At 44.6% G+C, this 22,040-nt stretch overlaps 1 protein-coding gene across 3 annotated transcripts in view; it reads left to right on the top strand.

Annotated features, from left to right (window-relative positions):
• LOC310747836 (acid-sensing ion channel 2) overlaps positions 1-22,040 on the top strand; it is a 381,589-nt gene that overhangs the window by 57,882 nt on the left and 301,667 nt on the right. The window lies entirely within an intron of this gene.

Here is a 22,040-nt window from a genome sequence, read left to right as displayed (position 1 = left end):
TGGGGGACCTTTCTCAGCCCAAGTGCCAGCTTTTTTCAGATGTTTTGACACCCACACGTTTCTCCATCCCCCGTTGGTGGTATTGCCCTCCGAAACAGATGGTGTGCTTGGTCAGCAGTACTCACCTGATCTCCAGTCAGTTGCATCACTGCTGCTTACTGGGAGGTAGAAGGGTAGTAGCTGGGTTAGTGCGGTGAAGACGCACTGGTGGAAGCACCAGGTTGGCCAACATGGCCAGTGGCAAGGGATGATGGGAGCTGTAGTCCAACTCTATCTGGCTCTCTATCCCTGTTTCAGGGCAGAGGGTAGGGTTCCCTTTCTCTTTTTAGCACCCTCACCACCTCCCTTGATGGTATGTTCTCTCTCTCTCTCTCTCTCTCTCTCTCTCTCTCTCTCTCTCAACTTTACTTCAGTTTTCTGTCCTTTACTTGCTCACTTTCATGATTGCCCTGCACCCTCCTAGTGAGGAGTTGTTTCAGAAGGAGACACTCCTAGCAAATGGCCCTTTCATCCAAAGCTGCTAAAAATTGTGCTCTATTTATGGCTTCACTGAAGCTGGAGCCATAATGTTCCAATATTGGCCAGACACTGCAAGGTGGGAGCTCCCGTGAATATAAATGCGAGGCAAATTCTGTTCCTGAAGAACAATAACTTCATCTTATTCTTCCTCTACTTTTTTTTTTTTTTTTTACATCAGAGTGTGAGTGACAAAAGGCTAGTTTGTGGGGGTGAGGATCTGATCTGCACAGAAACTGCACATTCTAACCTAGAAGGCCTTTCCCTTATACTCAATGGGGATTGGATTAGTTCCCCTGCACATGCTCAGAGGCACAGTTTTTATATTATTATTATGATGATGTAATTTTTAAAATCATTATTTCATTTTATAATGTATATAAAACAGAGAGAACAATTATAACAACAGGCAAAAATTAAAAGGTGAAAAACAAAACTATAAAATAGGCATGAAGAATGTGTAGTTGCACAAGAGTTAAAATAACAAAGTCCAAGTACAGACTATCAGCTTTGTTGGATCATTAATTATAGTTCCTTATTTGCCTGGCTTATGACTGAAGTTGTCTTGAAAATGATAGTTCTGCTGTATAAGTCATAAAGGAATGCCAACTCATATAAAAAGTGTCTGGAGGTTCTAGTCCTTGTCGAAATCTCAGATAGGCATGGTATTTATTGTTCCTTCATTTATGTGTGTGTGTTGAGGGGGTAGCTTCCCATTTCACCCAGCAGTAGGTGATTATTCCAGCAGCAGACCCTTCACAGTGTGTGTTCCTTTGGGAGGCGAGAGAGCACTGGAGCCTTACGGTGCTCTTCCAATCTATTTATTCATAAACACATGTGTTGAGCAGGCAGACGCCCACACAGTCTGGTACACTGTCTAGTGCCAGTCAGTAAAAAGTTGCATCACTTTCCCAAAAAGCAAGGTATATCCAGTGTGAACCTTCGAAAGCGCCTTTTCCCACCCAGCTTAAAAACTTGAGTCATTCCCCCTTTACCGGCTACAGTTTAACTTCCAAACTGCTATCTCTCAGTCTCCTACGAAGGCATTAGGGTATAGTGGTTAGAGCAGGGGTCAGCAAACCTTTTCAGTAGGGGGCCGGTCCACTATCCCTCAGACCTTGTGGGGGACCAGACTATTTTTTTTTTTTAATGAACGAATTCCTTTGCCCCACAAATAACCCAGAGATGCATTTTAAATAAAGGGACACATTCTACGCATGTAAAAACACACTGATTCCCAGAATGTCTGCAGGCTGGATTGAGAAGGCAATTGGGCTGGATCCGGCCCCGGTGCCTTAGTTTGCCTACCCATAGGTTAGAGAGTTGGACTGAGAGATCTTTGAGAGCTCTGGTGAACTTTGAGCCACTAACCATATCTTGGCCTAACTTGTGTATTTCTCTAAAAAATTTATATACCGCTTAGCTACACTAATCTCAAAGCAGAGTACAAGAAATAAAATATAGAAAAGGTAAAAAAAACACAACTTATAAAATGCCTGCTAGAACTATAATTTTAAAAGGTTTTTGGTAGGTGCCAGATATTCAACAGGTAGGAGGCCTGTCTGATTTCAACCAGAAGGGAGTTGCACAAAATTGGGCTCGCAATACTGAATGCACATGGCTCCTGGTGGACATGAACTCGACCTCAAAGGGTTGTGAAGATAAAATGGGGATCTTATTGAAGTAAAGAAGGGATATTACTGTAACAACAGCTAATTAATTACTTAATTAATGTGATTTAACAAAAAAAACCTTATTCAAGCAAATGATCTCTAAGTGGTTTACAGAAGGCAATATGAATTATTCATTAAAAATGCTAATAAAAGCAAGCCTCAAAAACAAGTTACATAATTTTTCAAATGATATAAAAAACAACCAGTTATTCTATAGCTAGCCACCATGTATTTGTGCTCATTCAAGAAACATTTTCTAGCCACTGACAATATTTGAGGAAACATCTTTAGGCAGCTCTTGAAATCAGCTGACCATCAGTGCCCATTAGCGAGCAATCAAGATAAGAGATGGCTATCACAATAGCCGTTGGTGGTCTCCACAGTAGAGGCCTGAAAGGAATTTTGCCCACAGACTGCTTGAGCAATGATAGTGGGTAGTGTTTACAAAAAAAAAAAAAATTCCTTCCAGTAGCACCTTAAAGACCAACTAAGTTAGTTCTTGGTATGAGCTTTCGTGTGCATGCACACTTCTTCAGATACACTGAAACAGAAGTTGCCAGATCCTTTTTCCTGTAAGACCTATTGCAGTCGTTAAGAGTCGTCAACAGGCTCATCACAGCTATCTGCCAATCACCCACTCCCACCACCCTTCTGAGTAATACCCCTCCCCACCTTCTCACTATATAGAAGGATCTGGCAACTTCTGTTTCAGTGTATCTGAAGAAGTGTGCATGCACACGAAAGCTCATACCAAGAACTAACTTAGTTGGTCTTTAAGGTGCTACTGGAAGGAAATTTTTTGTTTTGTTTTGACTATGGCAGACCAACACGGCTACCTATCTGTAACTGGGTAGTGTTTGTCCCCTTTGGTATGTGGCAAGTCATGCTTGCTTGAATCCTATTAAATCCTGTGATGCAGTGGTCAGAGTGTTAGACTAGGATGTGAGAGGCTGGGGTTTAATTCCCCACTCAGCCATGAAGCTCACAGGGTGACTTTGGGCCAGTAAGCATCTAGCCTAGCTTACCTCACAGGGCTGTGAAATGGAGAGAGGAAAAAACATGGACACCACCTTGAGCTCCTTGAAGGAAAGATGGGACATAAATGTAGTAGTAGTAGTAGTAGTAGTAGTAGTAGTAATAATAATAATAAATAATTTTGATCTGAATGGCTTGTCCATGGCTTTCTCCTAGGGACACACTGATGCCAATATCATAATAATATCATAGAAGTCCATGGTGCTGCCACATTTGCAATGGTGTGTACGGTTGAGGTCAGCACACCCCAAAAAGAACACCGTAGAGCTGGAAAAGGTGCAGAAAAGGGCAAGCAACATAATTAACATGCTGGAGCAACCTTCTTATGAAGAAAGTATGAATGTTTAGGGGTATTTAGTTTAGAAAAAAAGCAGGGGGGGCCATGATAGAGGTGTGCATACAAGATAACACATAGTGAAAGTGGGCAGGGAGAAGTTTCTCTCTCAATGGTAATGCTTGAATATGGGGTCATCAAATGAAGCTGAGGGATGCGGGTGGCGCTGTGGGTTAAACCACAGAGCCTAGGACTTGCCGATCAGAAGGTTGGCGGTTCGAATCACCACGACGGGGTGAGCTCCCATTGCTTGGTCCCTGCCCCTGCCAGCCTAGCAGTTTGAAAGCACGTCAAAGTGCAAGTAGATAAATAGGTACCGCTCCGACGGGAAGGTAAGCGGCATTTCTGTGTGCTGCTCTGGTTCGCCAGAAGCGGCTTAGTCATGCTGGCCACATGACCCGGAAACTGTATGCCGGCTCCCTCAGCCAATAAAGCGAGACGAGCACTGCAACCCCAGAGTCGGCCACGACTGGACCTAATGGTCAGGGGTCCCTTTACCTTTACCTTTAATGAAGCTGAATCGTGGGAGATTCAGGACAGATGAACGGAAGTAATTCTTTACACAATATGTAGCTAAACTACAGCATTTGCTACCACAACTTTGATGGCAGTGTACCTCTGACTATTAGCTGCTGAGGAATAACAGTGGGAAAGAGCTATTGAGCTCATATCCTCCTGGTAGGCTTCCCATAGGCATCTGGATGGACAGTGAGGGAAGTCTACGGTTGCCAGGTCAGAAACATCCCAGATCCTAAGATATCAGGGCCAAAACCCGAGACCTGGAAGAGCCCCCTGGTGATGTCACAGGGGGTGGACACTAGTGATGTCATCAAGCTTGACATTGTTTCTACAGCTCTTCATCTCACAACCAGACATGCATACATACTCATAACCGTCTCGTAATCTTCTCCACCCCAAGCCCAACAAAACTCTTTTTCTTCTTCAGTGCTCCTTCCAACCATTGTATCTTGGATGTGGAGGTTAATTGGGAGGGGAGGAGGGAGCTGAGGAGGAGGGAGACCCCCCCCCACCCAAAGAGTTTATGCTAAAATTTGCACTTGGCTTCTGCCAGACTGAAGCTTGAAAACTGCATGCACAGCCTCCTTATTAATTTTTTTAAGGAACTCTTGCAGAATTAAGCACTCCACCTGCCACCTGGAGGATGGCATGCAGGCCTGAAGACTTCAGGTCAGCCCTGGAGGTCTGGCAATCCTAGGGAAGAATGCTGGACTAAATGGGCCTTTGGTTTGATCCAGCTCTTCTTGTGTTCTTATTTGGATTGTGTGAGTTGACAGAGAGGGCTGGATGGGAGTTCTTATGTTAAGGGGCTGGATGGAGTAGTTGCATTGGCCTTTCTGGGGTCTGCAAAACCCCAGGCAAAATTCTATTCTTGGTTATCTTTTCCTGGCCTCAAGCAGATGATTTCCATCGAAAATCCATCTGCCTATTTGCATTTTGGATGGTTATGACTGCGCTGCTTGTTCTCAATTGATAGTTTCAATTAAAAGGTTCAAATGTTCTCATTCATGCATATTTTGGCTGAGCGAGAGAAGATGGCAAAAACAAAGCGAGCAAGCGAAAAGGCTGTTATATTGTCAGAAAACATTTGGAGGACTTGAAACGAGAAATCCAAATCACAATCCATGGTCAGTAATTAGTGCCAGGCACAGCAATTTTTCTGCACAGGTTGCACTGGAGATCATCCGTGACCATCATCCTTCATGAGTCAGATCAGCTTGTCTTTCTCTGTGCCAACTGCCATCCATTCATGGCACTCAAACTTCAATTCCTGGATGAGTTCCTTTGGCCTTGCCTTGTGCTGGTGTTCCATTCTGTCCAAGCAGTGAGTCTGTGAGCACTGCATGTGGCCTGAAGAAGACTGATCCTGGGATCCAGTCCTGAGTAGAATTCCAGAAAGTCAGGGCTGAGTCAGGCTATGCAGAACCAGATGCAGCACCCATAGAAGAAGGTTATTGTATCAGTAAGAGCCCGAGGAGCTAAACAGCACAGTAGGTGTACTGAATGCCCAATTCCTGCCCTTTAGCTGGGAGTGAACAGAAATGTAAAGGCTTAGAACTGTGGACACCAGCTTCACTGTACAGTGGTACCTCAGGTTATAGTTGCTTCAGGTTACAGACGCTTCAGGTTACAGACTCCGCTAACCCAGGGTTACCTTGGGTTAAGAACTTCCCTTCAGGATGAGAACAGAAATTGCGCAGTGGCGCCACAGCGGCAGCAGGAGGCCCCATTAGCTAAAGTGGTGCTTCAGGTTAAGAACAGCTTCCGGTTAAGAACGGACCTCCAGAACAAATTAAGTTCTTAACCCAAGGTACCACTGTATGGCCTCTGGCCAAATTTTGCTGGAACCTACTGTCACAGCTGTCACTTCACGCTTCGGCAGGGGTGGCAGGGCAGAATGGCATTTCCTGTCTTGCTTCAAGCAGTGAAATGGGACACACTACCCTTGTCTAGAGTCGCCCTTTGTATTCTCTGCTGGGAGCTTGCAATGAACTTTGGGTGTGTGCTGAGATGTTGGAATTTGGAGGGTAGTGAACCCCAGCCTCAGGGTAGAATGAGGCACTAAATCTATTTTCCTCTGCATGATCTGCAAGTAGTCTTCCTCATATGGGCCTGCTTGGGACCTGAGGAGTCCCTGAGGCAGGAAACCACTGACCCATAATCCCTATGATCCCTTTGCCTTTGAATCACTGCACCATGCTATTAAAACACATTCAACACACCTAGTTTTCCCTAATCCTGGGAACTGTAGTTTGTTAAGGGTGCTGGGAATTGTAGCTTGCCGAGGAGGAAAACTAAAGTTCCCATGGTTCTTTGGGGGAAGCTAGGGGCTTTAAATGTGCAGCGAATGTATGGTGTGGATCTGTGTGCTTTCTAGTTGCTTTGGACTGTTACGCCCATAATCTCTGCCCATGGGGCATGCTGATAGGGATTGTAGCCCCAAACATCTGAAGGGCTCCAGACTGGAGAAGCCTGGTATGGTGGCTGGGGTCTGGAATGTGAGGTTTCTTTTTGCATAGGAAAAAAGACAAAACATAGCGGCTGAAATTGGCACAATCTGTCTCGACTTAATGCTTTCTAATTATTTGTTTATGGCACAAGTGGAGAGTGGCCCCCGACTGTGGCATAGATACCTTCGACATATGACTCTGCAAACTTTTATGCTCTTACACTAATTTCTCTTGAGCACCTACACATTTTGCATGTGCAATAGCAACATCTTCTTCTTTTTAAAAAAGTTTTTATTTGTTGTTTATTTTTTGCATTTTTTTATTTTATTGAAGAATTGAGGGGAAGGGGTTACTAAAAGAGAGAGAGAAAAGAAGAAGGAGGAAGGGATTCATGTGCTTTGTGGTCCTTCCTCAGCAGCCCTAGCAAATATCGGTTTTCAAAGCCTTTTGTGCCTTTGTAAACTGGTCTAGTTTGATCTTCTTTTCCTAAGCTAAACATGCCTTTGCTGTTCTTTTCTCCCCCCACCCCTTCATGCTTTCCCTTTATGTGTCTTATATGGAGTGGCTGTGAGATAGAAAGAGGCGACATTTGTTGAATCAATTATGTATGATGTATTTGTGCCCCCTTGTCTCCCGCACAGTCCCCTTTCCTCCCAGGCACAACATGGCACGAGCTTAGTGTCATTCTCATCTTGCTTCTTATTCAGCATTTTGCACAGAGATGCACCTCTGCTGGGAAAGAAAGATAAATGACCCAACTTATCTTAAATGTATCTTCCTTTACAAACATATTTCTGGCTATAATAACCTTTCATTCTTTTGCACACAGCTCCTCACATCCAGCACATCATCTGGTGAGTCAAAGCCTGTTGAGTGAATTTGCAATGGGTATTAAGGCTGACCTTAAGAGAGGACGTATTCCAGGACATAGTCACCTCCATCATAAGGCTTAATTTCTTCCCCTTCCCCCAAATGTACGTATGTCCAAATGATCTCTGGCATCAGTTGCACATCACATCTACACCGTACATTTAAAGCACATTTAAATCCCTAGCTGACCATGATGCACCTCCCTGGGGGAGCTAGACTCTAATAATGCAGAAGCTAACGGCAAGCATGAGTTTTTGGATGCTGCTGAATTACAACGACAGTGGTGTATAGTGCTTAGGATTTGGGAGACCAGAGTTCAATCCCCACTCAGCTGTGAAGCTCACTGGGTGAACTTGGGCTGGCCACTGCCTTTCAGCCTAACTTACCTCACAGGGTTGTTGTGGGGATTAAACAAGGAGGCAGAGGACCATGTATGCCATCTTGAGTTCCTTGGAAGGAAAGGTGGGATCTAAAAGCAAAATAGATAGATAGATAGATAGATAGATAGATAGATAGATAGATAGACAGACAGACAGACAGACAGACAGACAGATAGATGCTAGATAGATAGATAGATAGATAGATAGATGATAGAAGCACATGGCTACCCCCCAAAAATCCCAGGAACTGTAGTTTGTTCAGACTGCTGGGAATTGCAGCTGTGTTAGGGATAAGCAATTCCCAGGATTCTTTGGGAGAGGCCATGTGCTTTTCATGCATGGTTTGAATGTGTCTGGCTGTTTTTGTTTTGCAGGAAAAAGCAGCCACAGGGCCCCAACTCCTGACTTGGCTGCTGTTCGCCCCTGAAGGTGCTGTTTGGCCTTTAGATCAAGCTTCCTAATGGAAGGATTTGTGGCTTAAGCTGTCTGGTTTCTTTTTCCCTTTTTGTGATTTCAATAAGTTTGTTGTTTCAAAATGGACAGAAATATGTATGATACAGTACATAAATATATAACGCAATATGTGAACCAATAAGGAAAAATGCCTCTGGTCACTTGTGGTGTTTTACCTTGCCACTAAGTAAGTTCAGCCTTTGCCTATGTGGTTATTATGAAGCAGGGTTTCTTGGGCAGGTGACAAAGTTTTCCAGCAGACTTTCTCTTCCCTCACCCCACCCCCCTTTAGTAAGAATTAGACATTCTTCTGTGATTGGGTGTTGCAACAGTAAACCACGTTTGAAACTAGCTTTAAATTGGTGGTGTGGACATGGATATTAACTGAGTGCACTCCAGGGACCGGCCCAGGATCACACAGGGGAGGGCCCTGGCTCAGCAGACATACTTCAAATTCAAAACGTCCTTGGTTCAATCCCTGGCATCTCTAGGTGGGGCTGGGAGTGGCTCCCCACACAAATCTCTGGAGAGCTGCTGCCTGTCAATGGTATAGTAAGTTACCGGTAGATATCAAATGGTCTGACTTGATACATGACAGCTTGCTTCCTATGTTCCTTGTCATGTGTTGAGCTGCTAATCATCAAGAGTCAGTTCATAGATTTGGCACCAGTTACTAAGCACAGAGAAATCAAATCATGTTCATTCATTGCCAGCCTTGATTACCAACAACTGAATGTGTGAACTGCCTCCATTAAACAGCATCCTTTGATTTGAAAGTTCTGTCTGTGGTGTTATGTCTTTAACTGTCTGTTCACACATGCAAATGTTTCAGCCTGTGTGTGTGTGTGTGTGTTTGTGTGTGTGTAAATCAGACCCAGGTTTACAGTAATGAAGCAACAAAACCAGCCTATTGGGTTTTCCGGTTGCTGCATATGTTTCATGTAATAAGACAGAATTTTGTCCTGCTGATCTCAGAATGACTGAACAGGCAATGCTGGGATGGAAACGACAAAAAGTCCAAAAGGGAAGGAGCAACAATTTGATCAATTATGCTAAGGTGGACGCTGGGATTCCATCAGGTGCAAAAGCTAGTTCCCTCCCAGCGCTGCTGCTGCCTTTCCTCGCACAATAAACAGAAGAACAAGACTCCAGTGTGCGTTCGTGCCAGGAAATTGCATTATTCCATTTGACATCTCCTCGTCTGCTAGCTTCCAGCAGTGGCGGCTGCTGCTGCTTTTTACCAGGGTGCCCAATCTGTTGTAATACCATTAGCCGTGCTCCAGCAGCAGGGCAGGCAAAGGGGGTGGCCAAAGCTGATTTGATGCTGATTTAAATAACAATAAAGATTATTGGGGCTTTGCACAGACAAGTCTGCTGTTCTGCTTTTGGTCTGACTGTGCAAAAAGCCTCTGCTGGCTATAGCTGGAATGAGCAGAAAGCAGCAAAGCAAATGAGTCTCATACTCTGGGGTTCTTCAGCACATGGCTGCATTCAAAACAGGGCAGGTAGTGCAGTTGCATCAGGACCCATGGCTGCAAAGATGGGCAGACTCTGAGCTTTCATTTTTAAAAAGGGGAAAAAGTACCGTAAGTGGGCATAGGATTGCCATCTTGACAAGCCCTACTAGAATTAAAGTTATGAAGCAAAATCTGTACATATCCTTCTAAGGTACCCAGACTTCTTTCACCTTTCAGTGTTTTTAGCCAGTAAGTGGAGCCAGAATGGATGAATGAGTGAGGTATTTGGACACAAGGCCTTAGGAATCCCTGGGGCCCTAAAGAGCTGCTTTCCCCCCTCCTCTTTAGTGCACTTTTCTATAGTTCTAAAGACCTACCGGATTCCTCTTTTGCCCTCTCATTCTTCCTAACAACCAAGATGCATCTTTCTTCTGGTGGTTTCATCTGAGATCAGGTAACTCCCTTCAAGCTATTTTCTGCAAATGCTACTATACAACAAGTATCTGAAGTCCAGGGAGTAATTAAGAATTCACTCTGTAGTTAATTTACAATAGGATGGTCTACACGTCTACTCAGCAGTAAGTCTCTGTGTTTAGTAGGGTTTACTCCCAGGGAAGTGGGTACAGGATTGCAGCCTTGGCTTTCTTGTGAGGAAGGAGCAGAATGTTCCTCCTCAACAGCAAAACCCCCGAGATAACTAACAGAGTTTAAAACACTATAGAATAAATTTTATGTTATTAGTATTAACTTAATTGTGCTAAAATTACTGTTTATGTTATACCCCTCTTTTACAAAATAATGTTAAAACACAGTGGGCTGCCTGTGTTTAAGATCTGTTTGTTTTGCACTGGATACTGACCCCCCTCACCATGAACCTTCTGCTTGTTCCAGATCACTCTTCATTCTGCCTTCCATTTGCAGGGGCTTATGTTCTCCTCCAGATGTTGTTGCACTGCAGCTCCCATCTTCCCTCACCAATGACCATGCTAGCTTGGGCTGATATGGTTGAAGTCCAACAACAGCTGGAGAGGCACAGGTTTCCCATCCCTAAAGAGTGAGCTCAGAGTAGCTGTCTAGGCTAGGTCCCAGACTAGAGTCTCAAGGCTAGGGCTGGAACAGGACAAAGCAGAAAATGATGCTTCACATAGACTCCTCCACCTCTGTGGCCCCTTGCCACCACCACCACTGATTACAACTCCTCTTCGCCCAGCTACCATTACAACTTCTACCACCTGAGGATACCCAAGGAAGCCCCAGTGTGTTGAAGGTGGTGGGGGAGGAAAAAGGAGGCTGTGGGGGGTGATGGAGAAGGAGGCAGAGGAGTCATCTCCAGTGGTAGAGGAGGAGCTGGTGGCAGGGGGGTGGAGGAGGAGACAACAGGTAGCAAGCACAGGAGGTGTCAAGTGACACACTCCTTGCAGGCCTGGATCTGCCACCCCTCCCAGCTGTCCTCAGCCTGCTGCCTGAGGCAACTGCCTCACCAAGCCTTATGGGAGGGCTGCCCCTGTTCAAGGCTTCTGGTTCAAGACCCAGGGTGTGACTTGGCATAGTTCTGTGGTCCAGAGAATTGTCCAAAGTAAAAGCTTTTTTTTTTGCCCATGCCATTGGCGGAGACCTGCAAAGTTGGAGGAAAGCTTAAATGCACGACAAGAATCCCTTCAGCTTTTTTAATATTATTATTATCATCATCTCTGTGCTCTGCAGAAATTGAAGTCTGAATGCATAAACTAACCTCCTGCATATTTAAAGATCTCCACATTGATCGATGAGGGCAGCAATTACCCGGCACATCTCTCTCCAAAGGATAGCTTGGGCGAGACAAACAATGTGCCGTGCGCTATAATGTCGTTGCAGATTAATAGCATGAAGCACTGCTTTGAAATTGACAAGTTGCAGCAAGCTGTTTTGGAAGCGGCTGTAGGCGGGGGGGGAAGCTTCAGGCGGTGTGCCTGGCTCTTGATGGTTCTGTAAGAGAGAGACCTACCTAGTTCTACATCCCTGGGATGAGAGGGTCATGCATGTTGGGACATGCTCAAAGACGCTGTCTTCTCCAGGTGCCCAGTTAAACCATCTAAGCTAACTGAAGAGGCTGAGTGGGCAAGAGAGGCAGGGAAGAGTCCCCAGAGCCTACCTCTTTAGGGCTGCATTCTGAGCCAATTGAAGTTTCCCAGTTGTTTTCAAAGACACCCCCAAATAGAACGTATGGCGGTCTCCAGTGGCAGGCAGGAATACAGTACGTATATCCATGCTTACAGAACATACAATGGAGTTACATGTGTGTATTTTGCAACAGTTTATAGTTTGTGTCTTGTTGAAATCACAACAATCCTTTGCTGGCTTTCAATTGGTTTCTGATTCAGAGTTCTGGCTGCAACCTTAATTGCTCTAAGTAGGCTAGACCTAGGAGTTCATTGCATTCTGTTAATTACGAGTTTGGGTTTTTAGATGTTTGTTCTTGGCAGCATCCAGTAATGAAGGAGGAAGAATATGAATATACTGAGAATGTGACTGGAGATTATAATTAAAGCTCTCTGAGAATTACTAGAATCCGTTTCTTATGGATGAAGGGGTGAATACAAAGGAGATGCAAAGGGACACGGGTGGCGCTGTGGTCTAAACCACTGAGCCTCTTGGGCTTACTGATCAGAAGGTCAGCAGTTTGAATGCCTGTGACGGGGTGAGCTCACCGTTCCTGCTCCAGCTCCTGCCAACCTACCAGTTCGAAAGCAGGTCAGTGCAAGTAGATAAATAGGTACTGCTGTGGCAGGAAGGTAAACAGCATTTCTGTGTGCTCTGGTTTCCATCACGGTGTTCCGTTGCACCAGAAGCGGTTTAGTCATGCTGGTCACATGACCCAGAAAGCTGTCTGTGGACAAACGCCGGCTCCCTTGGCCTGAAAGCGAGATGAGCACCGCAACCCCATAGTTGCCTTTGACTGGACTTAACCGTCCAGGGGTCCTTTACCTTTTACCTTTTTACCTTTACAAAGGAGATGCTATAAGGACTGCTTTCTCCCATATTAACCTGCTTATATAGTAAGATCTTCCTCAGAGGCCTAACTCCATGTTTCTATCTCTCTTCTTAAACTCACCCCCATTATCTGACATATGATGAATGGGAAGTTAACTCAGGGCAGAGCATTTTCAGCTGTGGTACCAAGATTAGATTGTGGAACTCTCTTCACTGGGACTTTTGCTCTGTTTCCTTCTTGCTGATGGTTGAGGGATTGGGCATGTTTAGCCTGGCGAAGAGAGAACTAAGAGGTAATATGCAAATAACTGAAGGGCTGTCACATGGAAGATGGAGCCAGATTATTTTCTGCTGCTCTGGAGGATAGGACTTGAACCAATAGATTCAAAATTCATGAAAGGAGATTACAGCTAAACATTGGAAAGAACTTTCTGATGATAAGAGCTGTTTGACATTGGAATGGAATACCCCAGAAGGTGATGGATTCTCCTTCATTGGAGGTTTTTAAACTAACTTTGGATGGCCATCTGTCAGGGGTTATTTAGCTGTGATTCCTGCATTGCAGGGGGTTGGAATAGATGAGCCTTGGGGGTCCTTTCCAACTCTGCGATTCTATTATTCTATGATTTCAGCATCAGGCAAGACTTGTTTTAATTCAGCTAGCTTATGAGGACATGCAAGACAAATTACTGTTCAGTGGTTCTGCTAGTTTTCTGATGATTAATTTATTATGACTGCTATTTTGTATTTTTAAGCTGTAGTAATCTTTCGCTTATTCGTTTTACAAGAACCGTATCAATGTATAGTGTGGATCTTTATTATCTTAATTGCTAATCACTTTGGGGAAGGATGGAATAGAAACACGTTAATTAATGAATAAACCTAGTTTGGTCAGTCAATATCATGGCATTTTTCCAGCAGATGGTCCAAGAATGAGAGAATGATTTACCCATGGCCCATATTGTGCCTCAGTAGCAGAATGTGAACTTGAAGGCAAAGCATCCTGGCTGGCTGGCTCCTAGTGCATTTTATGCTTCTCTGTGAGAAGAGTTAAGAGCATTTAGTGTTTTCCGCCATCCATAATTCTGTGAATGTTTTAGGAAGGATTTATCTGACATGACTATCAGTCCTTCAAGCAGGTCTGGGGAACCTTTGACCCTTGAGATGTTGCTAGACTACAATTTCCATCATCCCTGACCATTGGCCATGTTGGATGGGGCTGGTGGGAGCTCAGTCCAGAAACATCTGGAGGGCCACAGTTTCCTCAGCCCTACCTTAAAGCCTGACTCTTGATTTTGTTTTGCTCCAGCTGTTGCTCCTGCTAGCATATCCATTGACAATAGCTTAAAAGATGGTAGCTGAAGGTGCTGCACTGATCTGTAACCATATTTTTATTATTGGCTCAACATTAGCCGACGTAGGACAAGATTAGGTCAAGGGCCACATTCCATACCAGGCAACCTTCATGGGCCACATGGCAGTGGTGGGCATGTGATTAAAGGCAGAGCAACAGATGCAGGTTTTATCTTCGCGCAGGAGGGTGGTTCCTACACATGCTCACACACCCCTCTCTATTCTCCAGCCAAGCAAGCAGGAGGCATTTATCAGGGTTCAAGGAAACATTCCAGCCAGACAAAAAAGAAAAAAAGAAAGAAAAAGGGGGAGGGGTGAAACAGGGCCAGTGGGGAGAGAGTGTGGGGTGGGTGAAGTCCCCAGACTTTAGAGAGCTGCATTTGAGCCCCAGGCCTGAGGTTCCTCAACTCTGGCGTAGGAATATTCAGGCACTGGATTTCTGCAGAACTCTTAATTTCACAGGATGGAAAGGCAGCAGTTCCCCAGTGTACACAGAGCAAGCTGTGTTGAGAAGAGCATTTTCATTGATGATAATGGGATAGTTACAAAGCTGGAAATGTTTATATAGTTTATAATGGGCTTTTTGCAGAGCGACTGAAAACATTTGCACTGCTGACAAAGGGCATTTCCCCAGACATTCTTCATTCCCAAGCAGGTGTTTGAGATGGCTGCAGTAACGCATGATCTTGATTTAAATTCATGTCAGTTGGATTTAGAAAGGTGATGGGTTTTAATTCTAAGCACAGCCTCAGCAGGAGCCGGGAGCAGGTGTGTGTGATAGGGCTAAAGTGCCCTGGGGAAACGTTTTAGCTGGGCATTTAGATGCAGGGAATTTAAAAGTCCTCACCACCACTCCACTTTTAAGTCTTAGCATGGAATGAGTTTTTGGTGGCTCAGATACAGGGATGCTTGGTTTCCATGGTGACAGATCAGGGATGCTGACCAGGGATACAGAACTGGAGCAGCTTAACAATTGGGTTTTGATTGAAAACAGGATTAGCTAATTCACTAGGCCTTCGGAGCGCTATGGTTCCCACCAGTTCCAGACATGGCTTGAGGGGTGGCTGGCTCCCCCACATAGCATTAGAAAACTCTGAATAGTTTTTCGCTTTACACTAAGGGGATTTTCACACATTGCAGCGCAGCAAACTTGGGAGTGTGTATACTGAGCGATGCAGCCTTTCCCAAATCTATGAAGAGTGAACCAGTATGATTTATGTGTTTTCAAACATCTTGTTTGTATGTAGAGTCTTAGGCAAGCAAGTAACAAAACGTAGTGTAAATAAGCCGCATGGTCAAAATGGGGAAGGTGCCTCCAGACTGTTAGTATTTTGCAGAAGGGATTCAAGTACACATCAGTAATTTAGATATGCACAATTAAAGTGGATTAAAGTGCTGTGTCACCCAAGCACAACAAACCTACTTAAGAAAACCCAGATTTTATGCAGCTTGGAATGTTATGGGGAAATGCACTGAAATGTTTGGGGTGACTGGAATGATTAATAAGACGATGCATTGGCACCCAAGTAAATTGGGAAGAATACTCATTGTTGAATAACCTTTCTGTAAACAAATCAGACAAAGATAGAGCGTAGTCTAACCATTGCATAAACTTTGAGTAAGCAAATTAGAAAAAACTGTTCAACAACCTTTCTGAGTGTAGCTTGGGCTCACTCGCTTAAGCTGTTCATATTTATGTCCTTGAAATGCAGCAGTCAGCTTTTGTATGCAGAACATCTTGCTGAGGAATGCATCAGGGTGCAGTTTGAGTGCCTAGACTTCATCAGAAGAGTTGGTGGTTCCTCACACTCTTTGCATTTATTCTGCATTTTGGCTGGCTTGCTTGAATCAGGCATGCCAGCTGAAAGGAAGCTCCATGTAAAGAGGCAATATACCCCCGAGTATCAGATGCTGCAGACAAATGAGGAGGCCTGTTTGTGAGCTTCCCAGCAGCTTGCCACAGTTGGCCACAAAATACTGGACTGGTGGACCTTTGGTTTCATCCAACAAGGCAGTTTTCCCATTCTTATTGGCCACTTTTTGTTTTAAACAGAAGACTAGCTAATAGCTCAAGATGGGTAGCTGATGTTATCTCAGGGGCTGTGGGAGAGCTCTCTGGAACTTGATGTAATGGTCCGGTCTATGGGCGATTGAAGTCCCAGCTGAGGACGTTGGGACCGGGGGCAAGATGGCGGGGTGGGAGCATGAATGAGAGTCCAGAAGCCAGGGATCTGAGGGTCAGGAAGCGGGGAATCACAAAGTCAAGGGTCCGAGGGTCGAGAAGCAAGGAGTCAAGAAGCCGAGGTCTGAGGATCAGGAAGCAAGAAGCCAAACGCAGCACGGCAGGAGGCGTGTTGCTGTGGCAAAGAGCCAAAGGGAAATGCTAACCTTATATCCCTTCCTGGCTCTAGCCACCAGGTGCAAGTGAGTTACCAAGTGGCCTCACCTGTGCGGCCGCACCTTGCCTCTTCAGAACAAACTTAGGAAGGCCCCAGTCCTGTGAAGCCCTACTGGTTACAGGGCCTGGCTCCTGCACACACTCCTGACACTTGAAAGCCATCAGCTTTGGGAAGGTTACTCATCTGTCTCCTCCAACTTAGGGGAGGGCCTGATCTAGGGCACATGTGGAAAGCATTGAGGCATCAGTCCTGGAGGATGTAAGTCATTCTTTTCTCACTTACTATAAAGCAGCAGACCTTCATCTTGGTATTGGTTGTTAGCATCCCATTTCCAGACACCCTATTGGAGAGGCAAGCCATTGCTGTAACTGCCTTGCCAATATGCTTGTCCAGCTTAGCGTTGATGGAGAGGTTCCTGATTATGGTGGAGCCCAAGTAGACGAAATCGTCGCCTCAAGCATGTGGCCACCAATGCTAATGTGTGGAGTGCTGACTGACATCCTGACCCAGGATGTTTGTTTTTGTCAGGCTGATAAGTTCAATCTGTATGCAGGCTTGGGCAAAATGGTTGATGAGACTCTGTACAGCTTCCTTGCACAATCAGGACAGCGTCATCTGCAAACATAATCTCTGATCTGCAAACAACGTTGACTGATCTGCAGTTCTTAATTTAAGGGATGGGGACATGTAGCTGTTGCCTTTCCAGATATTGAAAGGGTTAAACTTTCTTTATGACTCCTGCTCCCTTAAGGAGGGCCCTGCTGGATCAGGCCAGTGGCCTATCAAGTCCAGCATCTTGTTCTCACAGTGTCCAATCAGATGCCCACGGCACAGCAGATGACCTGAGCAAAGTAGCACTTTCCCCACTTCCAATTCCCAACAACTGGTACACACAGCCATACATCCTCTGCCACTGGAGGTAGGACGTAGCCCTTGCCCACGTGATAGTACCAGGTAGTTTGTTGAACTTCTGCCATTCTGATCCTAGGAGAAGGGATGGCTGTCTTTGCTAGAAGGCTCCTTTTGTACCAGAATGGCCAAGGTTGGTGGTATATCATGTCTCTCTGCCCCTGCCCCCTCAAAAACTTATCCAACAGCCTTTCAAATGGGAGGTGCATTACTCCCTAGTTGGGTCTTGGAAAAAGCATCCCTTCGTCATCTTGGGTTCAGGGAGGGGAGAATGGAGAGGGAGAAAGAGGTAGCAGGTAGGATGTCTATAAAAACCAGCCAGTTGAACACCTTTGGTTGGGAATTGCCACATGAGCACAGCTTTGGGGACAGCAGCAGAAAGCCACAGCCTATGTGTGTTGCAGAGTTGTGTGACGTGGCAAAGGCAGCAGTGGTATGTGAGGGGTGATGTAGACCAAGAGCGTGGTACCTTAAAGGAGCGTGGGGTGAGGATTGTCTTGAACATCGGGCAGTTTTCAGGTCAGCTGCTGAGAAGATCTCGCACATCTGTGGAGCAGGGCTGATGGTGATCCACAGTGACAGCGTTGCTTGTTTGCCCGTGGCACAGTCAGCGAGCCAGACTGAGGAGATGCGACAGCCCAGCTCCTTTTGCCGATCCGGTGTGCCCCCCCTCCCCATTTCACTCCATGTATGCAACTGTTTGGCCAATAAGAAATTCAGCAAGCGAATGAGGTTGAGAGCCTGAACCTTATCACGATCTGCATATGCAGGCATATATGCAAAAAAGCAGGGCTATTCAACATTGTTGATTCAATACAAGTCATCTGGAATTCTTTACATGAGCTGGAAATCCTGGAGTATTTTGGTTATGTCTCCTTGCTGGGATCATTCTCATGACACTGTGTACTTGCAGTGAATCATAAATTTTCTCCTCCTCTGCTTCTCCAAGATAATAATTCCTGTTATTTCCATAGTGGCTTATCTTCTAAGGTTGACCAAATATCCAGGGGCACTTATCCTCACTTTCCATTTTATTTTAGCTTCCAGCTGAGCTAAGGGATTGTTATTTCAAGGCAATTGCTGTGAAACATGAAACAAGGACACAGAACACCTAAACTGTTGCTACCATTTGCTACCTCGCTGCTTATTCTTTTCTTAAAGGGTCCTTAGAAAACTCTGGCTCCATCAGGAATCAGGATCTTGAAACATCCTATTGGAGAAGCTGATTGAGCAACAATTTGGAAGGCACGTGCGCGCGTGCACACACACACACACACACAAACAGTGTATATCCTGTTTGTTCTTTCACTAGCAATCCTAGCAATCCAAATCCTATGCAAATCCACAGAGAGAGATTTTACTATCTGGTCAGTAGAGACAAAGCAAAATATCAAAATGAGAACGAATTTTCCAATTCTAAAAGTCACAATTGATTTTTTAAAAATAGAAATATCTGGTAGAAGTCATAGTTTGGAGCCAAAATTTGAATTTGTTACAACTCAGTTCCTGCAAAATCAGGACGCTTGCGCCCTTTGTTCAAAACCTAAACTCCAGTGCCAGCGTTGAATTTGAACTCAGCTATGAATTTACAAGGCTCCTATTCCATTTCTTGGGTCTCAAGATTTATGTTACTACAAATCTAAGTCTGCAGCAGCAAGGCACAGATTCCAGTGACAGATGTGCTTTCTATAACAATTCCCATTTATTGCTGCAGTCCTCCCTGCCCAACATAAGTTTATGTGGGCATTATCAGCTGTTCCTCTTCTTGGCAGCTTCCAGATTTGGTTTCAGGTAGCTGTCAGTCCAAACATCCCATATCTAGTCCTTCCTTAGGACTGAGCAGATGGAGGGGGAGAGGTTATCCCAAGGACTTAGCAGCAGGAAGTAAACAGCATCACTCAGTGAACCAGATTTTTGCGTGTGTGTGCAGGAGGAGGGGGAGAGATATGCTTTACTTCTGTCCTCCACTAGATGGCAGAAAGGGACCAGAGAACAACTGAAGAGGTTTATAAAAGTTTGCTAAGAGTTACTGGGAACTGTAAGTATTTAAGGGGTAAGCTATAGTGCTCAGAATTTTTTGAGGGGTACCTTGGGTTTCGAATATGCTTTAAACCTATAGTGTGTGCACATACAGAACTGTAGAGAGAGAGAACCTGGGACATGTCATATGTGATGTAAATGGCAATGCTAACAGAAAGCCCACCTAGGGTGGCAGTTTTGCATGTCTTCTCTTGGCTTATTTTCATTATCCACAAGGATATTTGTAAAGGGGAGGATTTTACATGTTTTAGCAACATGTCTCCTTTTGCAGAGCCAACCATGGCATTGCTGTGAGCTTGGGAGGGTAGGCTATATGCCTCAGCATGGGGACCCCTATACAGAGAGAAGCCCAGATGTGGGTCTGGAAGTGCAATATCCAGCACAGAGTAGCAGAGGATGGAGGTTGGGTCCAGAATGCAGATTGCGGGTGTCGAATGTTTAGGAAAATGCCCTTTGTCAGTAACATATTTGGTCACTTTGTACAAAGCCCATTCCAGCTTTGTAACTAGCCCGTGATCAGCAATGACAACGCTCTACTCACTCACTTGTTCTGTTTGTATCAGACTACTGCTTCCATTCTGTTGGATGAGTATGAAACTCAAGAAGCCTGCCTCAGCTGGGTCAATGAAAGTTATTTTACCTTCTTCCTAGCCTTTAGGGTAAACACTGTTCATACTCAGCTGTGAAGTTTACCAGGAGATATCGGTGGTCTCGGTCTAAGGCACTGCACAGGGTTGTTGTGAAATAACCTATAACTCCTTGATGGAAGACTGCATTATAAATGCATTAAATAAAGTTTAGGTCTGGGGGACTAGCATAACATGCACAGCACATTTTTGTCTGTTTTGTAAGCAGAGTGGTGCATTGACTGAAAATTGATTAATACACTAACCCGTCAGGAGATTTCATTACAAGTTACATAGTAGAGCATGCAGATATGTTCATTATTCACTGAAGCACGAAGTATTTGCATTCTCTGTATTCAATTTGTTTCAATTTGTGTTCAAAGCAGTGGGGATTTTTAAAAGTCTAATCGAAAGCATTTGCATGGAGAGGGTGAGGGAGGATGCATGAAGTACATCTGTAAATCTGGACAGTTGTTATTATTGTTATTTATTAAATTTATTTACCATTCTTTATCCAAAGATCACAGGGCAGTTTACAATATAATTAATGGAAACACAGGTGTAATTATCATGTATGATGTAATTTCAATGCCTTAAGCAAAACAAGTGCTTTCTGTCTGAAATGTGTAAGATTTGAAGTGGTGCTCAGAAACCTGAAAATGTCATTTACATTTAGGTAACATGGTGAGTTACTAATTTTGTTTCTATGCCCCTGCCGTGGTACACCATTATCCTGCTTTGACTTTGAGCACATAAAACGGCTAAAATCTTCTGTCACCTGCTTGCAAACCCCACCCTTGTATCCCACAGGCTGAGCATCTGTGACATCATGCATTTTTGACAGACGTTCCAATCAATGGATGAGCAGTGACAGACCTCTGTGCTGTGATGACACTGCTCTGGAATAAATGGAAAGTTGGTTTGGCTGGTGGGTTGGCGTGGAATCTCAAACTGAGTCGAGGAATAGGAGAGGCTGTGTGCTGCAAGGGTCTGGAAAGGAATGATAAAGGGAAGTGCTTCTGATCACATGCACAGAAAGTATTCTTTAGCCTTGGAGCCTTTTCCTAGTGGCCATAACATGTGAAGCACTAAAGAAAGTAAAGAGAAAAGCTAACAAACAAACTGAAACTGACACGGGGACAGATAAAAGAGGATGCCTTGGCTCCCTTTTTATTACATACACAGCCCAGCAAGACATAAACAAGAACCCACCAATAAATAAAAGAGTGCTTTTGAGCATGTGCAGAATGTCTCCCATCCCCATTGGCGAGTAGCCATAGCCATACATAACCAAGGTTATGGGGTCAGGACTTCTAGGCAAGAGGTCATGTTTTGGCCAATTTAAAACACTAGGTGCCAGGACATAGAGCACAGGAATATACATCCAGTTATACTGATGATCCTTACCACTGTCAGCATTCTCCAACAGGGGTCCACAAATATGGCAAGGGCTTTATTTCAGCTGGAACTTGCTGAAATAAAGTTCCAGCAAGAACAAGGTTCACGGTGAGTTCCAGCACCACTTTTTCTAGAAAAATCGCACTGCTTAGGTTCATTCATTTCAGTGGGTCTCCTCTTGAATACATCTTAGATATACAACCCTTTGCCTCTTCAGAGCAGGATGTGAAAAACCCCAAAAGCTTTCTTGAAGTCTACTAGAAATAATTGGTTGGCTAGAACATGTGGACCCCTTTTTGCTCTTCCTCTTCTTATAAGCATTAATCTAATAAGACCATTTAATAGAGGGTGTGTGCGTCACTGTGCAGTAGGTTCAGATTAGAGTTGATCAGAAGGCATGTCTTTAAACTGTGGGCCTGAAGCAATGAGAGAAAGGGAGGGTGGAACGGGGAAGCCAGCCGCCAGGAAAATCAGTTATGTTGCAAGCATGGGTAAGAGTGTAATTGACTCATTAACCAGAGGCCTTGCAAAGGGGAGTTTGTGGTGGTGACAGAGGGTAAGATTGTCCTGACCTAACAACCAGAGGCCTTGGAAAGGGCAATGTGTGAGTTGTAACCTCAATATATGGGCCTGATATTAGTAAGGGTGTAGTTTACAT

The sequence above is a fragment of the Podarcis filfolensis genome (assembly GCF_964270895.1).
Source record: "Podarcis filfolensis genome assembly, chromosome: 13".
Taxonomy (NCBI): Eukaryota; Metazoa; Chordata; class Lepidosauria; order Squamata; family Lacertidae; genus Podarcis; species Podarcis filfolensis.
This window is presented reverse-complemented; position numbering and strand designations above follow the sequence as displayed.